The 12,235-nt window shown below is 44.3% G+C and overlaps 1 protein-coding gene across 3 annotated transcripts in view; it reads left to right on the top strand.

Annotated features, from left to right (window-relative positions):
• The window catches only part of LOC140415638 (phosphatase and actin regulator 4-like), a 372,692-nt gene that overhangs the window by 69,595 nt on the left and 290,862 nt on the right, over positions 1 to 12,235 (top strand). Inside the window, exon 3 of one of the 3 annotated variants that reach the window (XM_072501075.1) lies at positions 2,183 to 2,308. The exons of 1 other annotated variant lie outside the window; for it this stretch is intronic. The gene's annotated coding sequence lies outside the window, so the exon portion shown is untranslated. Of the gene's footprint in view, positions 1 to 2,182; positions 2,309 to 5,787; positions 5,924 to 12,235 lie in introns of those variants that run through there. One more of the 3 variants, XM_072501074.1, reaches the window with a different exon arrangement.

Below are 12,235 nucleotides of genomic sequence, written 5' to 3'. Positions count from 1 at the left end.
CATTTGGTGATGACATAATTCAACTGGGCCAAACTTGTTTTCCCTTGAAAATATCGATACACATACACACGTGGATACATACACAGATACATACACATTCATTAATAGACGTACACATTCACATTAATACACACACACACAACCGCATGCAAACATTCACAGACAGCCATACACCATGCAATCACAAAACTATCTTTCTCTTTTTCTCTTGTTCCCTGACCAGACTTTTAGTAAATATATTTTATTCCAAATGTGTGTAAAAACAGCAACTTGTACAAAAACACACTCCACAAACTCACAGTTCCCTGACCAGACTTAAAGAACAACGTGACAAAGAGCTCAGTGGATGCATATATGACATTGTGTGTTGATTGTGCCTTTACAGTTACGTGCTCTCCTTGTGCCTCACTGTCCCCCCCCAACATAACAAGTGAAGTCAGCAGGTGATATTGGAGAGAAGGTGGTTTTGTACAGACGAAAAGCAACTCCAACAAACTAATGTTTAAACAGGGCTCCTCAGATTAAAGGTTTTGCGTAGTTGCTGATCTGCTGGAGTGCTATTCAGTTATGCTGAACATCTCTAATTTCAGTACAATTAGTCCCTGCCAGGATTTTAGATCTATTAGTCCGAGAGGGATTTCAGATCATTTACACTAGGATAATGCTATTAAATTAAATCCAGTTAACAAGGAAATAATAACCCTGCTTCTGAAAATGTCCATTAATTCCTGACAGCTTTTCTGAGGAAATAGTATTTCTCGCACAGCACATTAGTTTGGGATTGTGAAGGTAGTTAACACATTGCAGGGAGGATATTAGGCGAAATTAAAGAATAACCTTTCCTCGTGAGGCCTTAGCTGAACAGATCACACAGGTGCAATGTGGATGTTTTTTGATTCAAGACAAGGGGCCTGAATTGTTCCTCAGCTGGCTGATGGTGTCAAGACCCGAGATGGAGGTCAGAAGTCAAAGATTTGGCTTTCTGTCTATTTGAAGCAGAGGACCGTATACAAGGTGTCCCAAGGGGAAGGGCACAAGATATCTGCTGATGTGCTTGGAGTTTTCCCCAGCTAGTGGGTACCAAAGGAACTGGAGCGCATGGTACATTGATCAGCGTTATCCTTTGATGCTTCGTCAAATCGTAGAATCCCTACAGCGCAGAAGGAGGCCATTCGGTCCATCGAGTCTGTACCGACCCTTCAAAAGAGCATTCTACCCATGTTCTCTACCCCGTCCACATCACATAATCTGCACATCCCTGGACATTAAGGGGCAGTTTATCATGGCCAATCCCCTAACCTGCATATCTTTGGACTTTGGGAAGAAACCGGAGCACCCGGAGGAAACCCGCGCAGATGCAGGGACAACGCGCAAACTCCACAGACAGAGACTGTCTGTCTCTGACAGCAAGGCTGGAATTGATAATAATAATAATCGAATAATCAAATAATCTTTACTATTGTCACAAGTAGGCTTACATTATCACTGCAAGGAAGTTACTGTGAAAATCCCCACGTGGCCACACTCTGGCACCTGTTCGAGTATTCAGAATGCCCAATACACCTAACAAGCCAGTCTTTCGTGACTTGTGGGAGGAAACCGGAGCACCCAGAGTAAACCCACGCAGACATGGGGAGAACGTGCAGACTCCACACAGAGAGTGACCCAAGCCAGGAATCGAACCTGGGACCCTGGAGCTGTGAAGCAACTGGGCTAACCACTGAGCTACTGTGCTGCCAGAACCCGGGTCCCTGGCACTGTGAGGCAGCAGTTCTAACCACTGTGCCTTCATGTCGTGCTAATAATTTGGAGTTCACTGCCTGTGTCTCTTTAAAAAAGGGGAAACTTTTATTTTAATTGATGCAGTCATTCAAATTGATAATGGAAAGAGTAGGACAGCCTGCAAAGTCTGAAATGGAGGAGAATTCCCTGCCAAAGGTGCAGCTGCTACCCACACTGGAATTTATGTTACTGTCTGCAGAAGAATATGGGGAAAATGGTGGATGGAAAACTTTTTTAAAAGTATACATAGAATAGGATGTTTAAGAGAATAGGAGTTGACTTGAAACAAAATGTGTTTGTGATGTAATGACATGCGACCCAGGGCAATAGCTTCCATTCATTTAGCTGGGTTCAGTCCTTTTCTCACAGGATCATAATGCCATGTTTTAATTTTTACCAGGACGGACTCTTGTTCAGCAGCTTCATTTGTTACAGTCCAAGGTCTGAAGTTCCTGCAGCACTCTGACATCAAGTCAACACACTGAAACCTTTTGTTGCCTGGAAACGCTCGGAGACAAGATCAAAGGTTTCCTACTGTTAGGTCTTCATGTAGCCTCCCACTCTAATAGTGTAGCAATTATATGAAATTCATGTCTAAAGGAGTATATATTGCAAAAAGGTTATGATTTTAGGCTAAGGAGATGATGGAGGAGACCATAAGAGGGATTGGAGGATATAATGGGCAGCAAGGGTAGTAATGGAAGGATAGAAAATGTTACTGCCTCGGAAGGCTCAGGAGATCACACCTGAGTTACTAAAGCATCAACCTCACAGAAGCTGCAAGGTCTTTAAAAGATCTTTAGATTCTGATTGACATAGGAGACAAGCACATTTTCCAATGCAATACTTAATTCAAAAAATATTTGTAGTGTTGCTGGTACAGCTCCCCCTCATGGCTGAATTTGAAAAAGGCAGCATGACCCAATCAATAGAAACCCTTTCCCCTGGGTCTGACTTAATAATAATAATCGCTTATTGTCACAAGTAGGCTTCAATGAGGTTATTGTGAAAGGCCCCTAGTCGCCACATGTTCGGGGAGGCCGGTACGGGAATTGAACTCACGCTGCTGCCTTGTTCTGCATTACAAGCCAGCTGTTTAGCCCACTGTGCTAAAGCAGTTGACCCTCATAAATATAAAAAAGAGCAAAGCATCACTCATCAATTAAATTCCAGGATTTAGACCACAGGATTAACCAATAAAAAGCAAATTTAGGATTGATATCGGGAATCTCTTTTTCACATGGATTGGAGACCGAGTAAACGTAATGGAGATGAAAACATTACACTCATTTAACAATCAGTTGGATGAATGGAAATTAAAGTAAAATGTGCAGGGCTGTAGAGACAGAAAAGTGGAGGAGGATTAATTGGATCATTCTTTTAAAGAGCTGAATTATCTCCTTCTGCACTGCATGATTCTATGAATTGGATGCTTTGCAGTGGAAGAAACTAGGTCCTTTTTTGATAGATGAAATAAGAAGGGCCAGGGGCGGCACAGTGGCGCAGTCATTAGCACTGCTGCCTCATGATGCCAAGGACCCGGGTTCAAACCCAACCCTGCGTCACTGGGCATGTGGAGTTTGCACATTCTCCCCTTGTCTGTGTGGGACTCACCCCCACAACCCAAAGATATGCAGGATTGGTAGAAAGGCCACATTGAATTACCCCTTAATTGGGGAAAAAAAGAATTGGACACTTCAAATATAAAAAAATAAGAAGGGCCAAGCTAAATGGCCACCATCTTCTATTTATCCAGTTATGCAGTCAAAAAGGTTACCCCACAGTCAAAATGGTTCCCTCATCAGAAAAAAAAATGACAGTGACTATACACTAAATATGTATTTTGTTGGTTGTAAATAAAAACTTGCATTTATTCATGCTTACCCAAAAGCATTTGCAGTCAATAAAGTAAGTTTGAAATGTAGTTATTGTTCTAATGTAGGAAACATAGAAAAAAAGCAAAGTGGTAATGATCAGATCATCTGTTTTATTGATGCTGATTGAGGGATAATTCTTCTGCTCCTCAATATAGTGTCATGGGAACTTTTAGATCCACCTGGCAGGGCAGACTTGGTATAATGTGCCATCTGTCTGAAAGACAGCACTTGCAACAGTGTTGCACTCCTTCAGTACTGCACTGAATTGTCAGCTTAGATTTCTGTTTCTGGTGTGTGGCCTCACGGCGCTGAAGACCCGGGTTTGATCCCGGCCTCGGGTCACTGTCAGGGTGGCGTTTGCACATTCTCCTCGTGTCTGTGTGGGTCTCAACCCCTAAACCCAAAGATGCACAGGATAGGTGGATTGGCCACGCTAAATTGCCCCTTAATTTGGAAAAAAAGAATTGGGTATTCTAAATTTATAAAATAAATAAATAAAGTTTCTGAGGCGTGACCTGAACACCCCACCCCTCCTGATTCAGAGGTGAGAGTTCTACCACCTGAGCTGACACCTGAAGTGCTTTGAGATATCATTAGACTGTGAGTTATGTGAATGCAAGTTCTGTCTAATTCTAGGGACCATACTTCAGAATGGATGTGAAGTCGTTAGAAAGGGTTCAGAATAGATTCATGAGAATGGCTCCAGGGATGAGGAACTTCAGTTCCATCGATAGATTGGAGAAGTTCAGACTGTTTTCCTTGGAGAAAAGAAAGTTGAGAGGAGATTTGATAGAATTATTCAAAATCATGAGGGCACATGGCAGAGTAGATATGGAGAAACTGTTCCCACTGGTGGCAGGATTGAGAATCAGAGGACAAAAACAGAGTCCAGGTCAGGTGCATTGAGTTAGGTGTTTCTTGGTGCCTGTGGCACCGTGAAAAACCATGCTACACAATGGCACTTTGCCGCTTTGTCTGGCTTCCACAGGGTGTTCCCCACCCAAGCTGCACTTACAACATTTCCTGCACTGACAGATGAGCTGAATACTCGTGGATCAAGTTGCCATTTTTAAAGGCTGCCCCAATCTATCGACCCCCTTCAATTACCCAACTGCGGCCTCCTGATCCCCCCCACTGCACCCAACTTACATCTTATGGGTGTCCTCAAGCCCTTCCCTCACCCCACCTCCACGGGCAAGGCACCTCCAGGCCTGATGCCTGGCATGCCCCTGCCAGCCTGGCAATGCCAAGGTGCCCGGGTGCCAGGGTATCACACTGCCCAGGGCCTGACCAGCTGGGGATCTTTAGAGGCTTGGGACACCCCTCCCCCCAGGTGCTGTTACACCTGGTCCACATTTATGTGGACCAGTACTAAAGAGTGCCCTGGTGGGGGCGTTAGGTCCAGGACGCTGGTAGAATTTGGCACAGATGTATTTAAATAAGCCTAATTGCTCATTTTGCCAGAGGGCCTTTGCGGGATTCAACGGCCTTGTCATGTCAACATGTTGGGCGGGCGGCAGCTGGTAAATCACATCCAAGGTAATTAGGGCAAAAAAAAGCAGTTGTAACATGAGGAAAACTTTATCGCGCAGTGAACAGTTAGGGTCTGGAATGCTCTACCTGAGAAAATGGTGACTCTCAAAAAGAAATTGGATTATATCTGAAAAGGAAAACAAACTGCAGGACGATAGGAAAAGGCACTGCTCCTTTGGAGAGTCAGCTCAGAAACAATGGACTGAATGGTCTCAGTCTGTGCTGTATTCGCCGATTATATTATTCTACGTTATTTCTTTTTTGACCTCAAGTCTCCTTTATAATTGTACCTTTAATAGAATTTGGTTTAATAACATTAATATGCCAGCTTGCCTGCTACAGCCATGGGAGATATTGATAATTTTGAGTATCTTTTAGTGTCCCCCTTCTCATTTTGTTTGCACAGCTATTTCTGTGAATCAAAAATTTACTATTTTTGCCGCATTTATTCTTTCCCCTGCCCTCCCGCACTGGGTTCCAGCTTCCACTGGAGGGACAGATCGAGATAAGGCGGTTTGGGCGCTTTGCATGGCGGGGATTGTAGTTCTCCCCTGTTCGGTCTGCGCAGGTGCGCTGGGTAGGGTCCTCGGCCGACTACAGTTCCCGGGAGCCATTGCGTGGAGGCGGGTCGTTTTTCCCGTTTCCGGGCAGAGGTGAGGCGACCCGAGCAGCAAGGAGCTGAGCTCGAATCCTTGCAGCTGGAGACACCGCCACCGCTACCCACTCAACAGGTACCTCCGAAGGATTCAGGAGACTCGGGGACGGGGTAACACAAAGGAGGAGCCCATCAGGCTCCCAGGGCGAGAGGTAGGGGGCACCCAGGGCGAGGGGGCACCTGGGGTTGGGGGCACCTAGGGTGGACTGCGTAGAGGGAACCCAGGTTGGGGGTAGGGGGCACTCAAATTGGGGTGGATGGAGGATACCCAGAGAGGGGGGGGGGGGGGCGGTAAAAGGAATGGGAAGAGTTGCTGTGGGTGCAGAAGATGCTTTGTGGTGATGAGGGAGTACCTGGTATGAGATGGGGTCAGGTGTCTTTGGGTGGAAAACCTGGGGTGAGGGGCCATAGGAATGGGGATTTGGGGGAGAGATCCAGAGGGGTTGGGGCAAGTGTGGGAATGTGAAGCCTGGTGTTTGGGAAATGGGCACCAGGTGTATGGAGACCTGGGAGTGTAGGAGGATGGCAATGAGAACCTGGGGCTGAGGAGTGGGGGTGCATGGAGGGAATTCCAACAGACTGGGGAGGAGCGATGTAAGGGATAGGTGATCTAGGAACTTGGGGAAGAATGAATAATGGTCCTGGGGGTGATGAGCGGTAATGATTCTGGTGAGTGAGGGATGGGGGACAGGTACCAGGTGTCTGTGTTTATTTACACGACATGTGGAAGCAGGAGAAGTAGCTCCTGTTAAACAAAGCAACTGGAGACTCACAGCTGCAGCAGCAATTGATCCATCTATACAGCTAGATACCAGCAGGCTGGTATTGTTGGGGCTGGAGGCTGGTAAAATTGGCTAAGCAAGTTTTTGTCAGCTTGTTTTTAAAATATAACATCTTGTTCTGAAAAGCAAATGTATTTAAATGGGTCAAAGACAAGTCTCACTTTCTCATTGCAAATCTCTCTTCTCTAACAATTCTGTGACATTCACAGCCCTGGGAATTGCACAGCTGGACTCGGTGAATGGAACCAATATTCTTTATTCATTCATGGGATGTGGATATTGCTGGAAATGGTCTGCATTTATTGCCCATCCCTAATTGCCCTCAAGGTGACAATCAGTTACCTTCTTGAACCACTGCAGTCCATGTGGTGTAGGTGCACCCAGATTGCTGTTGCCCCTCACCCTGGGTGCCCAGGATTTTGACCCAGCAGCAGTGAACAAAAGGTAGAAAAGTTCCAAGTTGGGATGATGTGTGACTCAGAGTGAAAACTTCCTTGGAGTATATCAGTTCCATGTTATTCTTGAAGGTATATATATTTAACATTTTTGAAAGGCAGTAAGTGACATGAAACTGTTGGCGAAGGTTGGAACCTGATTAATACTATACCCCTGTATGCTTCACCCGATGCCAGTGTCTATGTATTTACATTGTGTACCTTGTGTTGCCCTATTATGTATTTTCTTTTCATGTACTCAATGATCTGTTTGAGCTGCTCGCAGAAAAGTACTTTTCACTGTACCTCGGTACATGTGGCAATAAACAAATCCATTCCAACCCTTTCAAATTCTAGCTAGCAGATCAAACCTGAATAAACCCCTGAAGGGAGGGAGGTTCCTTAAGTTCAGTTAAACTTTCATGTTAGAACATATTTTTAGTGAAATTCAGGTTTTTAATCTAGGTTACTTATTCCAGCTTGATGTATGTATGCCATTCTGCAGTACTTCACTGTACACAATTTTTGACTTATGATTTAAACATAGATATTTTGTAAACAAAAGCTTGACTAGTAAGCTAGTAATTTACTTACAGGATTAGTAAATCAGAGGCCTGGACTACGAATTCAGAGACATGAGTTCAAATCCCACTGTGGCACATTGTGAATTGAATTCAGTTAATTAAATATATCAGGAATTAAAAAGCTAGTATCAGCAATGGTGACTACAAAGCCATTGGATTGTTATCAAAACCGGTTTGATTCACGAATGGTCCCTAGGGAATGAAATTTTCTGCCCTTGGCTGGTCTCACTCCAGATCTGTATGGATGTGGTTGCACCTTAACTGTCCTGTGAAATTGGCTAACAAGCCACAAAGGCCACTTTCATCACTTTCTCAAGGGCAATTAGGGATAGGCAATAAATGCTAGCCTTGCCTGTGACACCTCCATCCTGGGGATGAATAAATGGACAGAACTGTACAGCCCAGTGTGTGAGCCTGCTTAAAATGTGCAGTGCTAACGTAATCTGGTTCTTTGTAGTCAGGCCTGACTGAGAACCTGATTACAAAATGTCCACATCACTTCAGTTTTGCTAGTAATGTTTCTCCTTGGATTTTAACATAATTCAGGCAGTAAATCTCGCCATTAGCTCAAAGGAATGATCTGATTGTGTGCGAAGGTGCAGTTACCCGTCACGGTCTCTGCTTTGCAGCAGCGTAACCCTGGCAAGTGTGGCTTGTGGATGCCTTGAAGATCGTTGGCAAAAGAACCAGAGAGATGAGATGAGAGAATTTTTTTATGCAGTGAGTTATGATCTGAAATGCACTGCCTGAAAGGGTGGAGGGAGCAGATAAAATAGTGATTTTTTAAAAGGGTGTTGCTAAATCCTTGAAAGCGATTGTTTGCTCTTCCATAGGAAAAGAGCAGGAGAATAATTGGACAGTATTTACAAAGGGCTGGCGCAGGCTTGATGGGCTGAATGGTTGCCTCCTGTGTGGTAACATTCTGTGGTTTTGTAATTTTCTTTGGAGTAGTGTAGGCCATCCTGCTGACGTCAGAACAGTGTGCACATGAAGTCTGGCTTCAGTATAGAGAAAAATCCAACTTGTTGAGTAATATAGTAAATTGGGTCAGTATGCTCACGTGCTCTCAAAGACAGTCCAATCATATATTATGTTTGCTGATAACATCAAGGTGTTGATTGTTCACTGTTCAAAGTTCATGTCAACTTTGCTTAATTAACAATGTTTCTTTTTCAAATGAATAGTTTGGCAATCTGATTCAGCTTGTCTTCAATTAAAGACAATTTAACAGAAATGTTTGATGCTGACATGTTGGGCCAGGAGAGCTGTGTTTCAGTGGTGGTTTGAGTTCTCCAAGTGCCATCCTGCTTCCCATTGTTAATTCAGCTGTGTGCCACTGGGACCCAGTGGAGAGGGATGTTAGGATATCGGAGAGTTCAGATTATCACATGATAATGGTGCAAATTCTGTTGATTACTTTTTATGCATTTTACCTTTCTCCTTATCTGATGAAGTGATAATGAGCTGATGTGAGAACGGAAGGTGTGTATTAGTTGGTTGGATGGATGGCTGGGTTTGTTGATGTGGAGCGACACCATCCGCGTGGATGTACTGGCTGAGTTATCAATGAACCTTCTGAACCTTGCCCTTCGCCTGAGGTGTGGTGACCCTCCGGTTAAATCACGACCAGCCACCTCTCTCTTAAAAGGATAGGGCAGCCTATGGTCCTCTGGGACTACGGTGACTTTCATTCTAAGGGCTTCAACGTGGGAAAGGATAATGTTTGTGTGATCAATAAGGGCCAGAGTTTAGAAATAAGGATTTGTTATAGAAAGACATGCTATATCTGGGTGATTACTGGAGTGGTTTATTTGACCTGCCTGTAGAGTTGATGACATGCTGATTGACAGATATGTTCGAAACCACTGTGGTTAGGTTGTCCACCCACAACTTTAATCAAACTCTTGATGTTTGCTCCATTTCTAAATGTTCTCGTCACAATTTGGTATCATTTCAAACCAAACAGTTCAGAGTCTGCGCACAAACTTCTTTTTTTTTTTGTCCTGTTATCTCATCTGTTTCTCAACCGCTAATTCATGTTAGGTACAGTTCTACAAATGGGCCCAGACAGTGGGTGTTGCCTCTGAGTCGTGGGTTTGTGAATTTATGACCCATTCCAGAGCACAACCTAGGGTGGCACTCCTGCATTTTTGAGAGACTGCTGCATTGTCAGAGGTGTTGTCATTCAGCTGAGAAGTCTTCTCTGAGTGTAAAGGTTCCCATGGCACTCTTTTGAAGAAGAGCAGGGGAGTTCTCCGACATGCTGGTCAATATTTATCCCTCAATCAACATCTCAAAAACAGATTACAGAGGGCAGCACGGTAGTGCAGTGGTTAGCATTGCTGCCTCACGGCGCGAGGACCCGGGTTCGATCCTGGCCTTGGGTCACTGTCCGAGTGAAGTTTGCACATTCTCCTCGTGTCTGCGTGGGTCTCAATCGCCACAACCCAAAGATGTGTAGGGTGGGTGGATTGGCCACACTAAATTGCCCCTTAATTGCAAAAAAAGAATTGGGTACTCTACATTTTTTTTTAAAAAACAGATTATAGTATTTGGTCATTATTAGATTGCTGCTTGTTCACATTGGCTGTTCTGTTTCCTACAGTAAACAATGACCTACAGTACAACACAGGTGGAGAAGGTAGTCAAGAAGGCATACGGCATGCTTGGCTTCATTGGCCGGGGCATTGAGTATAAAAATTGGCAAGTCATGTTGCAGCTGTATAGAACCTTAGTTAGGCCACACTTGGGAGTATAGTGTTCAATTCTGGTCGCCGCCACATTACCAAAAGGATGTGGAGGCTTTAGCGAGGGTGCAGAAAAGATTTACCAGGATGTTGCCTGGTATGGAGGGCATTAGCTTTGAGGAGAGGTTGAATAAACTCAGTTTGTTCTCACTGGAACGACGGCGGTTGAGGGGCGACCTGATAGAAGTCTACAAAATTATGAGGGGCATAGACAGAGTGGATAGTCAGAGGCTTTTTCCCAGGGTAGAGGGGTCAATTACTACGGGGCATAGGTTTAAGGTGCGAGGGGCATGGTTTAGAGGAGATGTACGAGGCAAGTTTTTTTACACACAGGGTAGTGGGTGCCTGGAACTCGCTGCTGGAGGAAGTGGTGGAAGCAGGGACGATAGTGACGATTAAGGGGCGTCTTGACAAATACATAAATAAGATGGGAATGGAGGGATACGGACCCCAGAAGATTTTAGTTTAGACGGGCAGCTTGGTCGGCACAGGCTTGGAGGGCCGAAGGGCCTATTCCTGCGCTGTACTTTTCTTTGTTCTTTGACCACGGTCATTACATTTGAAGAGCATTAAGATGTCCTAAATTTGTATAATGTAATTTTTAAATGCAAGTTCTTCAGAGGTGTGATGTGAATGCTATGATCTGGAATGCGTTCCCTAATAGGCTGGTGGAAGCAGATCCATTAGTATATTTTAGAAGGGAATTATCTTTATACTTGGGGAAAATATTTAATGTTATGAGGAAAAGTGCAGAAACAAATGAGATAGTGGTAGAGCCAGCACAGACACAATGGATCAAATGGTCTCCAACAGTATTATATGATTCTTTAATCTATCTTGAGATGCATCAATGCTAAGCTGACCATTTCCACTCCCGAGGTCCACATGTGTGCTTCCCAGCGTGGCATTCCAACAATCATAAGGATTGAGAGCATTGGCTCATTATTCCTTTCCATCAGTTAGAGCAATGTAAACAATTAATTTACTAAAAACCTTGGGTTGAATGTGGCGCGTTCTTGATATTGAATATATATGGTTCAGTACCACTTTGGTTAGTATACTTAGTTTGCTAGTGTTATTGACCATTTCCAGTTGGTAATCCTGTATGAAGTAACAACCAAAATCTGCATTTATATAACACCTTTAACGTGGCAATATGTCCCGTGGAACTTCGCAGGAGCATCATAAAGAAAATTTTGATATTGAGTCACACTTTAGACAAGATAATCATCAGCTTGATCAAATAGGTTTTGAGCAGTGCGGTAAAGTAAGAGAGGGGTTTAGGAAGGTTATTCTAGATGTTTGGCCCTCGACATCTGTAGTCAGGGTCACCAGTGGGTGGAGTCATGAAAATCAGTGTGAGAGAGGGCAGAATTGAAGGAGCACAGAGATCATGGAGGGTTGTCGGACTGGTGACGATTACAGAGGGAAGATGGGATGAGGCTTTGTCAGGTTCTGAACACAAGGATGAGGATTTTGAAATTGAGGCATTGTTGATCCGAGAGCTATTATTTTCAACATCACAAAAGTGATGGGTGAACGAGAGCTGGTGTGAGGTTGGATAAGGCTGGAGAGTTCTGGATGAGCTCCGCTGTGTGTGCAATGAGTGGAGCCCAGGTGCTGGCTCTGACTTGGGAAAGATCGAGATCGTTGACTTGGTTTGTGAATCCAGTAATGATAAGATCTTGGGATCAGCTGATGTATTTTTCCCTGTCACCCGGTGACGTGACTGGTGTGGCAAGTGCTGAGGTTAGAGGGGGAAAATGAAAGACCGTTTCCCATTCTGTCTTTAATTTGTATTGTTTTCGACTTGCTCTTTTTATCTGATAAGAAAAGCGTAG

The sequence above is a fragment of the Scyliorhinus torazame genome, chromosome 1, assembly GCF_047496885.1.
Source record: "Scyliorhinus torazame isolate Kashiwa2021f chromosome 1, sScyTor2.1, whole genome shotgun sequence".
In the NCBI taxonomy this organism is placed as follows: Eukaryota; Metazoa; Chordata; class Chondrichthyes; order Carcharhiniformes; family Scyliorhinidae; genus Scyliorhinus; species Scyliorhinus torazame.
This window is presented reverse-complemented; position numbering and strand designations above follow the sequence as displayed.